Raw genomic sequence first — 20233 nt, 5'->3', positions numbered from 1 at the left:
CCTAGACCTCCAGCGCCTCTGTGTCACCCTGGCTCTTCGGCTCTCCGCCTCCGCCTCAGTCTCCTCGACCACCAGCTCCGCTGCCATCGGTCGGCCCCATGGAGTCGATGACAGTTACCTCTCCATGGCTCCTCCCTCCGTCGGCTCCACCACTGACCATCATGGCTGGGCTCTGGATCGCCTCCCGCTCCGGACTCCTCCTGTTTTCTCCCCTGGCTCCTCCTCCATCTCTTCCTCCTTGACTCCGCTTGCTGACCCCTCCTGGAACCCCTCCCAAGCTCACAGTGTTTTTTGTTTGTTTTATGGAGTGCCAGGAGTCGCTCCTAGGAGGGGGGCTATGTCACCAAGCCAGAAGAGGGGGCTTACCCTGGGTGATCTGCGATCACTCCTCTGCTGCTACTTCCTGTTCCAGGACTATAAAAACTGTAGCAAGCCACTCACCTGCAGGTTGCATTGTTTCGCCTGTTTCTTTGTTAGATCGTTCGTGGATTATTGTTTCTGAGTTCCCTGGTTTTGACCCTGTCTGTTTTTCGGTTTTCTGATTGTTTGCTGCCTGACCTGACCATCGCCTGTTTCTGGATTTTGTTATTGCCTCGCCTCCTATACATCTGTTTGCCCTGTTTGACGCCTGCCTGCTATGACCATGCCTTCGCTTAATAAAAGCCTGCATATGGATCCATGACGCCTCAGACCCCTCACTCATGACAGGACCACAGTGTGATAACGGGAAAAAAAACACCTCAGCAATAGAAGAAGATAGTTTAGACACTTTGACAACATGTAAAACAATGTAAAGTCTCTGGGTCATTGGGATCCTCCACTGGCGAGCAGTCATCCTTCTCTGGCAGCCGCCAATGCAGCGTTGATCCAGACCTGTCTGCCAGGCAGGCGGAAAGGTGGGAGTGAGGAGTGCGAGCGCCTTCACTGCCGTGATCTACCGGGGGAGTTGTTTTTCCAGCAGTGCATGGTAGAGGGAGTCGAAACCAGATAGGAATGGAATTTGTTTAGGCTTGGTGCGAGTAGTCGTAAGCAGTTTACCCGAACAACTCTATTGTCCATTGTGGTCCCCAAATTGATCCATTTTTCGATGCAAAGCCTCGAGCTTCCCCATGATGTTATCCAAAGTGCGGTTTACAACCACAGTCTGAGTCCCGACAGATCTGCCCACTACTTCAGTTATTCCAGGCAGCCTTGTGGGGCTGTGGACAGCTGCCCTCGTTCTCTCAATTTGTCGATATACCAGGGCTATGCCCAATCCGATCAGCAATAGCCCCGTAATCAAAGTTCCGAAATGAAAGATATCTTCAATATCCTCCACGGAAAGAGGTGCCAAGCACACGAGACGCCACTTCTCCCACGCGTCCATCGAATACCCGGCTGCCATCGTCCCGGCAGGACAGTGGGGTTCCCCCTCTTCAAGAAGATAACCTTACTCAGACTTCTAAAACACTGACCTTCAGTCAACAAACCTTACCTGTATTCTACAACATTTACCTTCAGTCAACAAATTGTACCTGTACTCTAAAACACTTATCTTTAGTCAACAAACCTTACTTGTATGCTACAGAACTTATCTGTACTCTATAGGACTTACCTGTACTGTACAACACTAACCTTTATTCAACAAACCTTACCTGTATTCTGCAGGACCTAACTGTATTCTACAACACAAACCTTTATTCAACAAACCTTACCCGTACCTTACAACATTTACCTATAGTAATAACATAATTTTAGAACAGGTTTTTGAAGTTTGCTTTTCTGCTGCAATACCTTTTTCGAATTATTTTTCTTAAATAATGACCCCTAAACACTTATGCGCTTACTGTTTGATGTTAATGGAAAGACGCTAAGCCCTAATTTGTGTTTCCTTTATACTGCAGATGTATTTTAATCTTAACCTATATTACATTTGAATTTATTCAGCCATGTAAGAAGCACCAGGGAAAAATTAAATAAAATAGAGTATCCTTCTATGTTCTAGAAGTTCAGTAAATGTGAGAATAAAGAATATATGCGTGTTATAGGTTCATGTAAATGAATTTATGATATTGTTCATTTTAAAATGGAATGTTAATGATTTAGAAATTTAGAAAGCCTATAGGACAACGAAAACAGGCTATGTTAATACCCAATGTATCTTAATAGAATTATTTCGAGCTACATCCACAAGTCGTTACAACAAATGCAGTTTCTGAGTGAATCTGTAGTACATTTTACTGTAGACTGATTTTAATATGAAATACAAATGTCAATATATGTTGTTTTATGGCAAAAACTTTTAAATAAATAAATAAATGAATTGGCTCTATATTCATTTGTGCTAATTTCCAACAATACATTATGCAACTCTACTAAAATGAATATCAACCGCAAAAATGTCAACAACATAAAACGACCACTAGATGGCAGCGTACAAAAGGTCTCGGGGTCACCATCATAAACCACAACACAGACATAAACAAGGTCTGTGTCTTTCAAAGTCAATTCATTTTCATTGTGTTTAGTATTGTAAGAGCGAGGATCCTTAGAGACAAGTCAATAAATCAAGCAATTTCCATAATTACAAGCAGAAAACTCTTGCTGAGCTCCATTGTGTTTTAATGCAGCTCAGTTTATTTTATTTATTTTTTAAAGCACACTGGTTTGATCATATCAGCAAACTTCACTATAGGGACATTTGTAATGACAGACAAAACAGCTTACACCCCATATTAAAAGTGACAATAGCTTACCAAATAATAATATAATTTATGCTCATTTTTAACAGATGGTCACCAGACAAGAATAGCTGGACTTCCTTTTAGTCCTTCCCTTCTGTTTTTCAATTTTATGACCAATTTTGTTTTTGTTGCCGAACTGCAAAATATGCTTTTCTTACATACGCTTCCGGAAAAAATATCTAGAAATCAAAATGATCAGAATCAGAATCAGAATCACTTTATTGCCAGGTATGTTTGCACATACGAGGAATTTGTTTTAGTGACAAAAACTCTACAGTGCAACACGATAACAAGACAAGACAGATATAAAGAGAATTATGTACAATATACAAAATATAAAATGTGCAACACAGCAAAAATAAAAATAGAAAAATAAAAATATATACTATAATTATTGCTTCCTTTTAAGAAAAAGTGAGTCAAAATTAAGTGAGAGATTTTTCTTGAAAAGTCTGTCAGTCTTGAAAATCCTCTAATTGAAGATTTTTTGAATATTTTGGCTGGACAACAATGAAACAAATCTAAACAAGAACAGCAGTTTTTTTGCAGTGTAGTTCATACAGTAGCATATTTTACGATGGCCTATATATATATTAAAATAAGTATTAAAATAACTCAAATAGTATTTTACAATTGAAACTAAAACAGCGAATCATAGTTCAAATGATTCGCTCAAAAGACTGATTCATTCAGGAGTCTGTTCTTAATGAGTGTCTAACTGAATCATTGACTCGTTCGTTTAAAAACGCACATTCATGCATAAACCAAACTCATTTAAAACTATTTTCTTTGACGAAGCAGAGCGAAATCATGAAAAAGTGTTGCAGTCATACAATGTAAGTCATTTAATATCAGCGCCGTTTATTGAACTGTTGTATGAAATCTTGCAAATGAAACTCCTTGAATTGTCATTTAAAGCTGTTTTTAAAACAGTTAAATAATTAAAATGAAATCTATTATAAAAATTTAATTTAAAAAGAAATGAATAATTGCATAAATATTCAACTCGTGCTGAGATGTACGAGCGATGCGAACTGACGTAAGCGCCGGCGTGATTCGCGGCCTTAGTTGCTATAGCGACGTGTGTTATGAGTTCCGCCTGAATATATAAACACTCGAACCCATCGCTATCTGTTGGTTGTGAGACGAGGAGACATTTGAGTATTTTCTGATCAGATCTTGTTGCTTTCTGAAGCTCATCGGAGGATTCCCTTAGAAGAAGACTTTTATTTCAGACGGAGATCAGCGGATTTTCTTGGAGAAGAGTTTTAAACTGTTATTTGTTCTATAACTAAACTTATTACTGCAGTTGTGTCTTGTATTGTTATTGTATTTCATTTTATTTTATACATTTTCTTTTTTTTCTCCCTATTTGGAGTTTGGAGGAAGTCGTCAATGGCTCACTCGGACGAAAGACGAGGTATGTTTTTTAATGGATTATTTTAGGATATTTATTATTGGTATGTGCATTGTTTGACAGCTTGTGCAACCTGTTATATTGAAGTTAAGTGATGCGTGTCTTGTTCCACGTGACAGATAAACTGTGCTAAATAAGGTTTTGATTATTGACTGTTAATAAAACAGTATGAAGTATTGTAAGTGTGTAATATTTCAGCCTCGGGCCGCTCCAGATCCAGGAGCGCTGCTATCTCTCAGACGGCTGCTCAGGAGGATGGGAGACGAGGCTCTGGTGATCGTGACCCAGAGCAGCCCCTGAGCCAAGAGCTACCAGGATACATCGCGCCTCTGCCTTCTGACCTGGCTGTTTCTGTGTCCACAGATCAGCCTCACAGGAAGAGGAAGCGCAGAGCGGCGGCCGGGAGGATGAAGGGCCGCCCACCTCCAACACAAGACCAGCCAAACGCTCCCGCAGAGGTCAGGATTATCAAAGATGTCATGACTCAGTTATTAATAGAAAATGTTCTGTTTATACATGTTCTTGTGCGTTTCAGAAGCGTATGCCAAGGGCCCATTGCTGGGCCGAGGTGGATTCGCCTCGGTGCATGCTGGGATACGCAGGTCCGACAGACTGCCAGTAAGACGCTTTCCTTCCCTGCCTCCTTCAAACAGCTTTTAGAGTTGGCGATATCAGTGAAGGCGTGATTTCCTGCGGTTGATCTGTTCACAGGTTGCCATCAAGCACGCTTGCAAAAGCAGGACGCCTGAGAAGCTGAAAGTGGTGAGTTGAAGGTGAATCTGTTGTGAATCTGCATTCAGCTCTGGATGTAACGGATCTTTGGTCTCTGCAGGAAGGTCAGGTCTGCTGCCGCTGGAGGTGGCGTTGATGACCCTGGTCAATTCGGCTCCTGCCTGCCCAAACGTCCTGCAGCTGCTGGAGTGGTTCGACCATCGCAGACGCCACACCATGATCCTGGAGCGCCCCGCCTCCTTGCCAAGATCTCCAGAGTTTCTGCGAGGAGAACGGATGTCTGGAGGAGACTCTGGCCAAGAAAGTCCTGCTGCAGCTGATCACGGCGCTGAAACACTGCGAGAGCCGCGGAGTCCTGCACCGGGACGCCAAACCGAGAACCTGCTGATCTCCACTGAGTCACACGACATCAAGCTGCTGGACTTCGGCTGTGGAGATCTGCTGCAAGACTCGGCCTACCGACACTTTGCAGGTTGCTTTGATCTCACTGCAGTGATGCGTTTGTGAACAGCAAAGGGAAGATTTTGATCGGACGCTTGTGGTCTTGTTGTGTCTCTCAGGCACTCTTGAATACGCCTCCTGAGTGGTTTCGCAGCACCGCTATCACGCAGGACCGCTACGGTTTGGTCGGTCGGGTGACGCTCTACAGCATCCTGTGCGGCTGTTTCCCCTTCAGAGGAGCACGCAGGGTCACCTCCAAAAGCAGGCTGACCTTCCCTAGAGAGCTGTCTACAGGCAAGAGACAGACGCCACGCCCAGATCCAGGTGAAGCGTGTGCTTTTGTGTTGCTGAAGACTGTGTTGTGTGTAACAGAGTGCCGTCAGCTGATTCGCTGGTGTCTCAGTGCATCGGCATCAGACCGCCCAGTTTAGAGGACATTGAGAGCCACCCCTGGTTAAACTGAACAGGTGTAAGGCCAGTGACACACACTTTCTGAATCACAGCAGAGTCACGGCTGGATTGTGTCGTTGGGATCAGTCTAGATCAATGCTTTTCGACTGTTTGTATAGGGAGAGCAGGAGTGACACAGGAAGTGCGGAGAACTGCTTCCTGGTCACCTTCAGTCCGGTGAGGGGCTCTGTGTGGATCCTGGAGGAGCTGAACACACAGCACCAGCAGAAACCAGAGCCTGAGATCAGATAGAGATTGGGGTTTTTAGCTAAAGCGTGTTTTTCAGAATGAGAGTAGAGAGAAAAAGGGAGAAATGGGACATTGTGTAAATAAGAGGAACAGACCGAGGCACTAGACACTAAATTGTACATATAATTCATATTTATTCATGTTTAGATGTAATAGATTTTTAGTTGGTTTGCAAAAGGAGTCTGTGCTGTCTAAAACCAGCTTGTGGTTTTGTAAATTAATTTGGTCATATAATGAAATGTAATTTCAATTATACATTTAGTGTAAATATATTTGAATAAAGCCTGTACGTTTGCAGATGATTGCAGTGTCTTTTAGTGGACAGAGGGTTAATGTGTGTATTTGTTTGTTATGTTGCACTTTAAGCGATACATTCTGCTATTTCTAAGGATTATGACAGGAACACAGTGAATTATGATAATACTGTATATTATACCTTTTAGTGCAAATACACTCTTGGAAATAAAGGTACAAAAGCTGTCACTGGGGCGGTAGATTTTTAAAAGGGACATGTTTGTACCTAAAGGGTCCATTTTGGTAGCTTAAAAGGTACATATTAGTTCGTAAAGGTACATATTTGAGCCTATGTCACGGTGTGGTTTAAGTAGAAGGAGCACTCAATGAGAAAAATAAACTAAAACAGTTTTAATCCTCTAAAAACGAACAAAATAGCAATATAGCTGCAAGCAGGCAGGACAAAAAGGACCACACGCATTAAAAGACGAGAACTGACGATTAAACAGAAGCAAACTGGAACTTAAATACACACAGGAATTGACTAAATTAACAAGACACAGTTAGACAATTAATAGAAAGTAGGTGACACTGAACACATGGGAGAAGACAAAACAACAACAAAAGAGTCCACACGTGTGACAACCTAATAGGTACAAAAGTGTATTTTTTAAAAACGTACCGCCCAGTGACAGCTTTTGTACCTTCATTTTTGAGTGTGTGTGAAATACAAATAGAAAAAAAGCAGGTTTGAAATGATCTGACATTATTTGCTCATTTAGCAGTAAGCTGTGTAAGTGTTAAGGTTTCTTTTAAAACACTTCGAATTAATAAATGTGACGATGCTGGCCTCACAAAGAAGATCAGAAAGGTAACCTTATCCCTGACTTGTTAAACCCTCATTAAACCCACTTGTTAAAAGCCTTTACAGCACGAATCCCATTCCAGAGCTGAAGAAATGACTAAATTCCTCTGAATTCTGATATTTTTGTGTTAATATCAGGCAATTGTTTTGGAGTTTATCACAATTCTGTTTTTGATGCATGTGTGAGTGTGTGTGAGGAAGTCATTGTGCAAGAGTTTATGGAGAATATTATATGGCAACATATCTCTCGCTCTTTATGTACGGTCAGTTTAATTCTGTCAGTTTCCCTGAAGAAAGAAAGAGTAAAGAAAGGAATAAAAGAAGGACAGAAAGAGAGAGAGAGAGAATCTGCGGCTGTCGGGAGTACATCTATTTATAGATATGTATTTGCCTTCAGGTATTTATAAACAAAAATAGGCATGAAATAATGTTTTCTAAATCATTAAAATGTGAAAATTGACTGGAACAAAAAGTATCAGAGGAAAATAGAAATCATGTCTTTATAGCATTTTTAATTAAGGCGTAGTACAAGACTTCTTTGTCGTACAAATAATTGTCGAAAGCAAAACATTTAGTAGAAAAATCTGACGTGAAGGAAAAACTATTTTTGAATGAGCAATTTTGAGTGGGATTCTGGTTGAGAAGCACTTCACTAAAATGTACCATATCTGTGGAATGTGGTAGCATTGCCACCTACTGACCGGTTCATTGTTAATCAGATTTATATAGCGCTTTTAACAATACAGATTGTGTCAAAGCACTTAAGAGTATCAAACAGGAGAATAGTAAAGTAAAATGTAGTGTCTGTGCAGTCAAATGACAATAATAACTGGAAATGAATGTAAATGTTTGTATATTGTCTGGTTTTCACAGAAAGGAGGCGACGGATGTGAAAGACACCTCTGAGATGGTGAAGGAGGCCTTGCAGCAGGCTGAGCGCCCCCAGAGTTCAGTGACCGAGGCTCTGAAACAGGCCAGCGCTGACATCAAGGGAACGCAAGACCTGCTGGTCTCCGTAAGTCTACATTTCTAGCCATTGGTTCCAAAGGGGACCGTTTTAGCCATTCTTTAGTCATTAGTAATTTGGACTTGATCTTTGAAGCAATTTGTGACTCTTTTGTTTAAAATGCGTTGGACTTGGAGCTAAAACTGAGTAACACCGCTCAAGGCTGCTGAAGTTGGAAAGCGATGTAGCTTTGCTGAAAGAAAAGGCACTCAACACCTCCACCAGCGAACAGCACAGAGAAAGAGGCGGACAGCATCAAGGCACTTCAAAAATTCAAATTCAAATTTGATTTGTCACATACACATACATACATGGTACGACATGCAGTGAAATGTTTTTTACAACCTTCCAGCGCTGAATAGAAAACGAAAAATATAAAATAAAAAAATATATATATACGAAGAAGTGTACAAAGTATAAAAGGTAAAAATAAAATAAAGTATAAAATATAAAGTGGCTGTGTGAATGTCCAATGTAAAGTGACTAGTGGAGTATTGTCCAGTGTAATTGTCCAGTTGTAAGTGGGTATCTGGGGAAAGAGGGGTGAACATGGGAATCCCGGTGATTAGGCGCTGGGTTTCTCTGGTTCAGACTCCGAATGGCTCATGGAAGAAGCTCCTCCTCATTCTCTCTGTGTTTGCCTTCAGGGAACGAAAGCGCTTTCTTAACGCAACAGAAAGAAGAGTCCATTGTTGGGATGGCCGAGGTCTTCCACGATCTTCCTGGCCCTGGTACAGCACCGCTTGTTGTAGATGTGCTGCAGCACAGGGAGGTCAGTGCGGGTGGTGCGCTCAGCTGACCGCACCACCCTCTGAAGGGCTCGCCTGTCCTGCATGGTGCTGTTCCCGAACCAGGAGGTGATGTTTCCCGTCAGGACACTCTCAATGGTGCAGGTGTAAAAGTTCCTGAGCACCTGAGATGGGAGTCTGAAGTCCCTGCCGCCTCAGATGGTATAGACGCTGCCGGGCCTTCTTCACCAGGGTGTTGATGTGACAGGACCAAGACAGGTCCTGCGTGATGTGAACACCCAGGTACCGAAAAACTGTCCACTCTCTCCACCGGGTCCCCTTTGATCATGATGGGATGGTAAGAGCGCACCTGCTTCGTGCTGAAGTCCACTATTAACTCCTTTGTTTTTCTGACGTTCAGGAGCAGATTGTTCTCCTGAAGGTAGACCATCTCATCGTTGTTGGATATCAGGCCCACCACGACAGTGTCGTCAGCAAATTTAATGATGGTGATGGAGTTTGTAGTGGCCACACAGTCATGTGTGTACAGCGAGTACAACAGGGGCTCAGAACACAACCCTGAGGGGCTCCAGTGCTGAGAGTGAGGGAGGATGAGGTGTGTTTTCCCATCCGTACGGCTTGTGGTCTGTCGGTCAGGAAGTTGGTGATCCAGTGACGCAGGGATGGGCTGAGTCCCAGGACCTCCAACTTCGAGGTGAGTGTGGAGGGAACTATGGTGTTGAACGCTGAACTATAGTCCACGAACAGCAATTTCACATAGTTCCCTTTTCTAAAATCCAGGTGGCTCGTGGTTGTGTGGAGGAGGTGTGTGATGGCATCCTCCGTGAGACCGGTTCTGGCGGTGGGCGAATTGTAGTGGGTCGAGTGTGTCCGGTAGTGATGCGGTGATGAAGTCTCTGACGAGTCTCTCAAAGCACTTCATCTCTACCGCCGCCAGAACTGCGCGTAATCATTCAGGCAAGAGGCAAGAGGTTTCTTCGGCACAGGAACAATGATGGACTGTTTGAAACACGAGGGGACTGTAGACTGTTTCAGGGAGAGATTAAATATCTAAGGTAAGACTCTGTTATTTATTTATTTTCGTTTGAGTAGGTTATTTATATTTTGTAGTTTGTAGTTTGTAGTTTGTTTATTATGTTGGCCTTGCCTCTCTCCTGAAGATTTGCTTCCTCTGTTATTCATCTGTTCTTAAATAAATGAAAGATATTTATTCAAGACTGCGTTTGTGCTTTTCTGGATCAGGGATTGATGTGACCGTCCGACGTTTTTTTTTTTGTTTTGTAGACTTTATTTGTTACAGCCTTGCGTGTCCTAGACAAACGGGAGGCTCGTAACACTATCCCCGTGTTATAGGCCGCGGAGCGGGATCTCAGAGAGTCGTGGATAGTTTACCCACGGTTTACCCACGGCTTCTGGTTGGGAAACGCCCTGATGACTGTTTTCTACCGTGTCATCCGCTAGTTTCCCGATGAATCCCATCACTGCTTCTGTGAACACGTTGACGCCCTCGAGCTACACCTGAACATGGCCCAGTCTGCGCTATCCAAAGCGCCCCTGCAGAGCGCCACCGAATGGTCAGACCAGCGTGACACCTCCCTCTGTACCGGGCTTCCTGTTTCAGCCTCTGTTTGTAAACAGGCACGAGGAAGATGGCGCCATGGTCCGATTTACCAAACGGTGGGCATGATTTTGCCTTGTAGCTCTCTATGAAGGGTGTGTAGCAGTGATCCAGTGTCCTTTCGCCCCTGGTGGGGCAGGTGAGTTGCTGGTGAAAGTTTGGCGGTGCGCTGCTTGAGGTTTGCACTGTTAAAATCCCCATCACAATGAGTGCGCGGCCCCGGTGCTGTGACTGGTGTGATGTTAGGTGATCGTGCTTGAGGTGGAATATAAACGGCACTGACTATGACCGAGCTGAATTCTTGTGGAAGATAGAAAGGGCGACAATTGATGGTCAGAAGTTCCAGGTTTGGTGTGCAGGAGCGTGAGAGAGGGTTGGTAAACAACTCGCACCAGCGATTGTTCACCATCAGACACACTCCACCTCCTCTTGTCTTCCCGACTCCATTGTTCTGTCCATGCGGTAAACAGAGAAAAACTCGGCCGGTTGTATGGCGCACCACTGGGTTCAGCCATGTCTTGGTGAAGCAGAGGAGGTTGCAGTCCCGCACCATGTCTCTCTGAACTTGATCCTGCCCTGAGGTCATCGAGCTTGTTTTCCAGAGACTGGACGCTGGCTAACAGGACACTAGGTAGGGAGCGCGGCGTGAGCGTGCCCTCAACCTGTTCCTGATGCCGCTCGCTTCCCTCGTGGATGCCGGTGCGGTCGCGCCCTTTGTCTTCGACAGGATCTCGCCGCCAACATGGGTCCGGGTTTAAAAACGGGCGAAAGGTGGGTGCATTGTACACCAATAGATATAAGAGTGGCTCGGTCATATGTAGTAATAGCCATCTTATATAAAGAAAACAGCGTAGACTATTTAAAATACAAACATACTTAACAAAAAAACAGAAAGTTTTGCCGAGCGGTCGTGACGGCAGCCGACCTCAACGGCGCCATCTTGCACTTGCTGAGCAGCTCAAAAGGTGCATGAATCACCTGGATATGATACGTCATCTCTGCTAAGAAGTGTTGTGGGTTTGTAACCTATACTATACATGACTGTTTATGCAGGATCTGGATTCAGAGCTGAAGGACAAGTACAGTAGTGTCGAGCAGGTGATCACACAGAAAGCAGAAGGAGTGGCAGAGGCCAAGAAAAGAGCAGAGAAACTCCAACAGGAAGCCAAAACATGGCTGCTACAGGCCAGCGACAAACTCCAGCTGCTAAAAAGTATGTCAATAACGCATCTCTAATTAAAGCATTAGAAGAGAACCATCACAAAACATTAACTTTTAAATGTTCTCGCTTAAAAGAACAATATGTCTGTGTTTTTCAGATCCTGAGAAGAACTATGATGTAGATCAGAAGCTGCTGGAGGACAAGGCCAATGAACTGGTGGATGTGGATAAGGCTGTGAAAGAACTGCTTCAGGAGATCAGTCACAAAGTCACCGTCTACAGCACCTGACTGTTTTAACACTACTACTGACTGCTTTGGGAACATTTATGAAATTACCTTCTACGCCAAATCCCTGAGAAGGTTTTGTGAGTTTTACCCATACTTTATGATCACTGTATGGAAGGGTGTTACACACTTTTATGAACACGAGAGAATGCGATTTGGATTTTAAACCATAGCAGACCAAAGAGTGAATGTAGGATATGCCCAACATAACTATGAGACTGCAATTACATTGACCTCATTGTTTCAATTTTAGATTAGAGTTAAAAAGTAAAATAATATAAATGTAATTTTTACAAACGTTTTTGTTTACAGATACTTGGACCAACTTGTGAATACCATGAAAGTTCAAATCAGAATAAACTCAAGTGTGAAACTGACATTGTTATTGTGTAAATTTCTCAAATCAAGGAAATCAATCAATCTGAGGAAACCTTAAAATATGCAAACAACACTGAAGACTGAAGTGTATTGTGAAAGAAAATCACTTTTACTCCAAAATATTTTTACATTTGTTTATTTTCAGTTGTTGGTTTTATTGCTGGAAAATGACACTGATATGGACCGGGATCATGGCTGTAGACTGGAGCTGGACCTGTCCTGAAGCAATGAGGCTCGCAGACTGATGATACATGGAGCCCGCAGACTGATCTAAACGATCCAGATAAAGATCTGTTACCTATTCTCAATTGCCCTGTGTATCATCAGTCTTGGGCTACAGCTCTGACATTGTTCTTGTGCTCTTGTGGATTTGCTTCTGAATCAGACACCAGTCGTGTTGTGTTTGTTACTACGCTACAGCTGCGTTATTTAAACTCGCACACTCAGAAGTGTTCAGCTGGGATCAGGCTTTATGAAGAACAGTCAAGATCTTCCACAGTGACTCAATCAATCATTTGTTATTTAAACTTGCCTTATACACAGAGGCATTGTCATGTTAGAGTCCTGTCCATAAATCTGTATCCACAATTCCTAGAACATCATTGTATGCTTTAACATTACGATTTGTACTCATGGATATTATAATAATAAATACATACTAAATTTAATGATAAAATTAATAATAAAGTAGTTCAACCTGTTTATTGGAAGTGGGTGACCCAAAACTTTTGTCAATATAGTGTATAAAGATACATTTACATTTGTGTTTACATGCATTTACTTCAGTCTTTTATCTGTCTTTATCTCTTTAGACTGCTTTTGGACACATTAAATATGATTTTTTTGCCAAACACCTACTTTTATTCAACAAACCTTACCTGTATTCTAAGTAGACTTACTTTTAGTCAACAAACTTTACCTGTATTCTAGAGGACATATCTTAACTCAACAGACCTTACTTGTACTCTAAAACACTTACCTTTAGTCTAGAAAGCATACCTGTATTCTACAGGACTTACCTGTTTTCTAAATCACTTACCTTCATTCAACAAATCTTACATGTATTCTACTGACTTACCTTTAATCAACAGACCTAATCTGCATTCTACAGGACTTACCTTTAGTTAACAAGCTGTACCTGTACTCTTACCTTTAGTCAACATACGTTACCTGTATTCTAGAGGACTTACCTGTTTTCTAAATTACTTACCTTAATTCAACAAGCCTTACATCTATTCCACAGGACTTACCTGTTTTCTAAATCACTTAGCTTCATTCAACAAACCTTTCCTGTATTCTACAGGACTTACCTTTAGTCAAATCAAATCAAATCAAATCAAATTCAAATTCCATTGGTCACATACACAGACATACGTAGTAATGACATGTAGTGAAATGCTTTGGGCCATCATCCCATCCACATCCAGATACAAGATGGGGTTAGACATGATGGGATGACAGAAATAAGGAAGTACAGCATTTACATGAGGAAGGGTGAGGCGAGAAAAACAAAAACAAACCCAGACTGTGCTCCTAGGGGACCTGTCACCAAGCCAGCAGAGGAGCTCTTACCCTGGGTGATCTGCGATCACTCCTCTGCTGCTACTTCCTGTTCCAGGACTATAAAACTGTAGCAAGCCACTCGCCTGCAGGTTGCATTGTTTCGCCTGTTTCTTTGTTAGATCGTTCGTGGATTATTGTTTCTGATTTCCTGGTTTTGACCCTGTCTGTTTTTCGGTTTTCTGATTGTTTGCTGCCTGACCTGACCATCGCCTGTTTCTGGATTTTGTTATTGCCTCGCCTCCTATACATCTGTTTGCCCTGTTTGACGCCTGCCTGCTATGACCATGCCTTCGCTTAATAAAAGCCTGCATATGGATCCGCACGCCTCAGGCCCTCATTCATGACAGAATGCAACCTCACACCAGGATCCAGCGGCTTTTCACCTGATCCATGTCCAGGTAGGACCTCGCTAGACGCTTATTGGCCCTCAAGCAAGGCACTCGATCAATTGAGGATTATACTCAAGAGTTTCTGGACATGGCTTACCTCTCTGACATACCTGACTGCTTATTGATTGAGTTGTATCATGAGGGAGTAAATCAGCCACTCAAGACAAAACTTGTTCGTGAGGGTCCACGTGAGTCGCTTGCACAGTTTATTGAGTTCGGTTTAGTGACTGTGGGGTCAGCTTTCACGTTGGGTGTTGAGGAGGAAAAGGATACAGCATCAACTCCAGTAATGGCTGCCTTCCCAGAGCCGCTGCCCAAGATGGCCGCTTTCTTCCCAGAGCCGCTGACCAAGATGACCGCCTTCTTCCCAGAGCCGCTGCCCAAGATGGCCGCTTTCTTCCCAGAGCCGCTGCCCAAGATGGCCGCTTTCTTCCCAGAGCCGCTGCCCAAGATGGCCGCTTTTCCCCGAGCTGCTGCCCAAGATGGCCGCCGCCTGCCCAGAGCCACTTCCCAAGATGGCCGCCGCCTGCCCAGAGCCGCTCCCAAGATGGCCGCCGCCTGCCCAGAGCCGCTTCCCAAGATGGCCACCTGCCGCAAAGCCTCCAGTGCCCGCGCCTGTGCAAAACCTCAAGTTATCCCACCCTCCCACCCTTGCTACACGCCGCCGATGGATCCCAGCAGCCCCTGCACTCATCCTCTGCCCTCCACCTGGAGCTCACCACGGGTCTGCCAGTCTCCATCGCCGCCGTGGGTGAAGGATCCTCGCTTCATCGCTCCGCCTCCGAGTCCCAGACTCCACCTCGGCTTGTAGACCCATCGGCTCCCCTGGGCTTCTAGCTCCCTCCTCTCCACCGTGCTCCGCCAGTCCACCAGCTCCACCAGGCTCCATCGCCTCTCCAGCTACGCTTGGTCGGTCGTCGACCATCCGTCGCCTCAGGATTCCACTCCTCCAGCTTCGCCGCCCCCTCCATCCCTCCGGCTCTGTCAGGCTCCTCCTCCCCGGCCCACCTCAGTCCTCTGGCTTCACCGCGCCCTTCGCCCCCCCGCCTCCGCATCAGTTGCCGGCCTCGCGTGTCGCCTAGACCTCCAGCGCCTCTGTGTCACCCTGGCTCTTCGGCTCTCCGCCTCCGCCTCAGTCTCTCGACCACCAGCTCCGCTGCCATCGGTCGGCCCCATGGAGTCGATGACAGTTACCTCTCCATGGCTCCTCCTCCGCCGGCTCCACCACTGACCATCATGGCTGGGCTCTGGATCGCCTCCCGCCTCCGGACTCCTCCTGTTTTCTCCCTGGCTCCTCCTCCATCTCTTCCTCCTTGACTCCGCTTGCTGACCCCCTCCTGGAACCCCTCTCCCAAGCTCACAGTGTTTTTTGTTTGTTTTATGGAGTGCCAGGAGTCGCTCCTAGGAGGGGGCTATGTCACCAAGCCAGAAGAGGGGGTTTCACCCTGGGTGATCTGCGATCACTCCTCTGCTGCTACTTCCTGTTCCAGGACTATAAAAACTGTAGCAAGCCACCACCTGCAGGTTGCATTGTTTCGCCTGTTTCTTTGTTAGATCGCTCGTGGATTATTGTTTCTGAGTTCCCTGGTTTTGACCCTGTCTGTTTTTCGGTTTTCTGATTGTTTGCTGCCTGACCTGACCATCGCCTGTTTCTGGATTTTGTTATTGCCTCGCCTCCTATACATCTGTTTGCCCTGTTTGACGCCTGCCTGCTATGACCATGCCTTCGTTTAATAAAAGCCTGCATATGGATCCGCACGCCTCAGACCCCTCACTCATGACAGGACCACAGTGTGATAACGGGGAAAAAAAAACACCTCAGCAATAGAAGAAGATAGTTTAGACACTTTGACAACATGTAAAACAATGTAAAGTCTCTGGGTCATTGGGATCCTCCACTGGCGAGCAGCAGTCATCCTTCTCTGGCAGCCGCCAATGCAGCGTTGATCCAGACCTGTCTGCCAGGCAGGCGGAAAGGTGGGAGTGAGGAGGCGAGAGCGCTTTCACTGCCGTGATCTACCGGGGGAGTTGTTTTTCCAGCAGTGCATGGTAGAGGGAGTCGAAACCAGATAGGAATGGAATTTGTTTAGGCTTGGTGCGAGTAGTCGTAAGCAGTTTACCCGAACAACTCTATTGTCCATTGTGGTCCCCAAATTGATCCATTTTTCGATGCAAAGCCTCGAGCTTCCCATGATGTTATCCAAAGTGCGGTTTACAACCACAGTCTGAGTCCCGACAGATCTGCCCACTACTTCAGTTATTCCAGGCAGCCTTGTGGGGCTGTGGACAGCTGCCCTCGTTCTCTCAATTTGTCGATATACCAGGGCTATGCCCAATCCGATCAGCAATAGCCCCGTAATCAAAGTTCCAAATGAAAGATATCTTCAATATCCTCCACGGAAAGAGGTGCCAAGCACACGAGACGCCACTTCTCCCACGCGGCCCATCGAATACCCGCTGCCATCGTCCCGGCAGGACAGTGGGGTCCCTCTCTCAAGAAGATAACCTTACTCGACTTCTAAAACACTGACCTTCAGTCAACAAACCTTACCTGTATTCTACAACATTTACCTTCAGTCAACAAATTGTACCTGTACTCTAAAACACTTATCTTTAGTCAACAAACCTTACTTGTATGCTACAGAACTTATCTGTACTCTATAGGACTTACCTGTACTGTACAACACTAACCTTTATTCAACAAACCTTACCTGTATTCTGCAGGACCTAACTGTATTCTACAACACAAACCTTTATTCAACAAACCTTACCCGCACCTTTTACAACATTTACCTATAGTAATAACATAATTTTAGAACAGGTTTTTGAAGTTTGCTTTTCTGCTGCAATACCTTTTCGAATTATTTTTCTTAAATAATGACCCCTAAACACTTGCGCGCTTACTGTTTGATGTTAATGGAAAGACGCTAAGCCCTAATTTGTGTTTCCTTTATACTGCAGATGTATTTTAATCTTAACCTATATTACATTTGAATTTATTCAGCCATGTAAGAAGCACCAGGAAAAATTAAATAAAATAGAGTATCCTTCTATGTTCTAGAAGTTCAGTAAATGTGAGAATAAAGAATATATGCGTGTTATAGGTTCATGTAAATGAATTTATGATATTGTTCATTTTAAAATGGAATGTTAATGATTTAGAAATTTAGAAAGCCTATAGGACAACGAAAACAGGCTATGTTAATACCCAATGTATCTTAATAGAATTATTTCGGCTACATCCACAAGTCGTTACAACAAATGCAGTTTCTGAGTGAATCTGTAGTACATTTTACTGTAGACTGATTTTAATATGAAATACAAATGTCAATATATGTTGTTTTATGGCAAAACTTTTAAATAAATAAATAAATGAATTGGCTCTATATTCATTTGTGCTAATTTCCAACAATACATTATGCAACTCTACTAAAATGAATATCAACCGCAAAAATGTCAACAACATAAAACGACCACTAGATGGCAGCGTACAAAAAAGGTCTCGGGGTCACCATCACAAACCACAACACAGACATAAACAAGGTCTGTGTCTTTCAAAGTCAATTCATTTTCATTGTGTTTAGTATTGTAAGAGCGAGGATCCTTAGAGACAAGTCAATAAATCAAGCAATTTCCATAATTACAAGCAGAAAACTCTTGCTGAGCTCCATTGTGTTTTAATGCAGCTCAGTTTATTTTATTTATTTTTTAAAGCACACTGGTTTGATCATATCAGCAAACTTCACTATAGGGACATTTGTAATGACAGACAAAACAGCTTACACCCCATATTAAAAGTGACAATAGCTTACCAAATAATAATATAATTTATGCTCATTTTTAACAGATGGTCACCAGACAAGAATAGCTGGACTTCCTTTTAGTCCTTCCTTCTGTTTTTCAATTTTATGACCAATTTTGTTTTTGTTGCCGAACTGCAAAATATGCTTTTCTTACATACGCTTCCGGAAAAATATCTAGAAATCAAAATGATCAGAATCAGAATCAGAATCACTTTATTGCCAGGTATGTTTGCACATACGAGGAATTTGTTTTAGTGACAAAAACTCTACAGTGCAACACGATAACAAGACAAGACAGATATAAAGAGAATTATGTACAATATACAAAATATAAAATGTGCAACACAGCAAAAATAAAAATAGAAAAATAAAAATATATACTATAATTATTGCTTCCTTTTAAGAAAAAGTGAGTCAAAATTAAGTGAGAGATTTTTCTTGAAAAGTCTGTCAGTCTTGAAAATCCTCTAATTGAAGATTTTTTGAATATTTTGGCTGGACAACAATGAAACAAATCTAAACAAGAACAGCAGTTTTTTTGCAGTGTAGTTCATACAGTAGCATATTTTACGATGGCCTATATATATATTAAAATAAGTATTAAAATAACTCAAATAGTATTTTACAATTGAAACTAAAACAGCGAATCATAGTTCAAATGATTCGCTCAAAAGACTGATTCATTCAGGAGTCTGTTCTTAATGAGTGTCTAACTGAATCATTGACTCGTTCGCTTAAAAACGCACATTCATGCATAAACCAAACTCATTTAAAACTATTTTCTTTGACGAAGCAGAGCGAAATCATGAAAAAGTGTTGCAGTCATACAATGTAAGTCATTTAATATCAGCGCTGCTTATTGAACTGTTGTATGAAATCTTGCAAATGAAACTCCTTGAATTGTCATTTAAAGCTGTTTTTAAAACAGTTAAATAATTAAAATGAAATCTATTATAAAAATTTAATTTAAAAAGAAATGAATAATTGCATAAATATTCAACTCGTGCTGAGATGTACGAGCGATGCGGAACTGACGTAAGCGCCGGCGTGATTCGCGCCTTTAGTTGCTATAGCGACGTGTGTTATGAGTTCCGCCTGAATATATAAACACTCGAACCCATCGCTATCTGTTGGTTGTGAGACGAGGAGACATTTGAGTATTTTCTCTGATCAGATCTTGTTGCTTTCTGAAGCTCATCGGAGGATTCCCGAGAAGAAGACTTTTATTTCAGACGGAGATCAGCGGATTTTCTTGGAGAAGAGTTTTAAACTGTTATTTGTTCTATAACTAAACTTATTACTGCAGTTGTGTCTTGTATTGTTATTGTATTTCATTTTATTTTATACATTTTCTTTTTTTTTCCCTATTTGGAGTTTGGAGGAAGTCGTCAATGGCTCACTCGGACGAAAGACGAGGTATGTTTTTTAATGGATTATTTTAGGATATTTATTATTGGTATGTGCATTGTTTGACAGCTTGTGCAACCTGTTATATTGAAGTTAAGTGATGCGTGTCTTGTTCCACGTGACAGATAAACTGTGCTAAATAAGGTTTTGATTATTGACTGTTAATAAAACAGTATGAAGTATTGTAAGTGTGTAATATTTCAGCCTCGGGCCGCTCCAGATCCAGGAGCGCTGCTATCTCTCAGACGGCTGCTCAGGAGGGGATGGGAGACGAGGCTCTGGTGATCGTGACCCAGAGCAGCCCCTGAGCCAAGAGCTACCAGGATACATCGCGCCTCTGCCTTCTGACCTGGCTGTTTCTGTGTCCACAGATCAGCCTCACAGGAAGAGGAAGCGCAGAGCGGCGGCCGGGAGGATGAAGGGCCGCCCACCTCCAACACAAGACCAGCCAAACGCCTCCCGCAGAGGTCAGGATTATCAAAGATGTCATGACTCAGTTATTAATAGAAAATGTTCTGTTTATACATGTTCTTGTGCGTTTCAGAAGCGTATGCCAAGGGCCCATTGCTGGGCCGAGGTGGATTCGCTCGGTGCATGCTGGGATACGCAGGTCCGACAGACTGCCAGTAAGACGCTTTCCTTCCCTGCCTCCTTCAAACAGCTTTTAGAGTTGGCGATATCAGTGAAGGCGTGATTTCCTGCGGTTGATCTGTTCACAGGTTGCCATCAAGCACGCTTTGCAAAAGCAGGACGCCTGAGAAG

The sequence above is a fragment of the Puntigrus tetrazona genome, unplaced genomic scaffold (genome assembly GCF_018831695.1).
Source record: "Puntigrus tetrazona isolate hp1 unplaced genomic scaffold, ASM1883169v1 S000001140, whole genome shotgun sequence".
Classification (NCBI taxonomy): domain Eukaryota; kingdom Metazoa; phylum Chordata; class Actinopteri; order Cypriniformes; family Cyprinidae; genus Puntigrus; species Puntigrus tetrazona.
The sequence above is the reverse complement of the archived record's forward strand: the minus strand, read 5'-3'. Positions refer to the sequence as shown.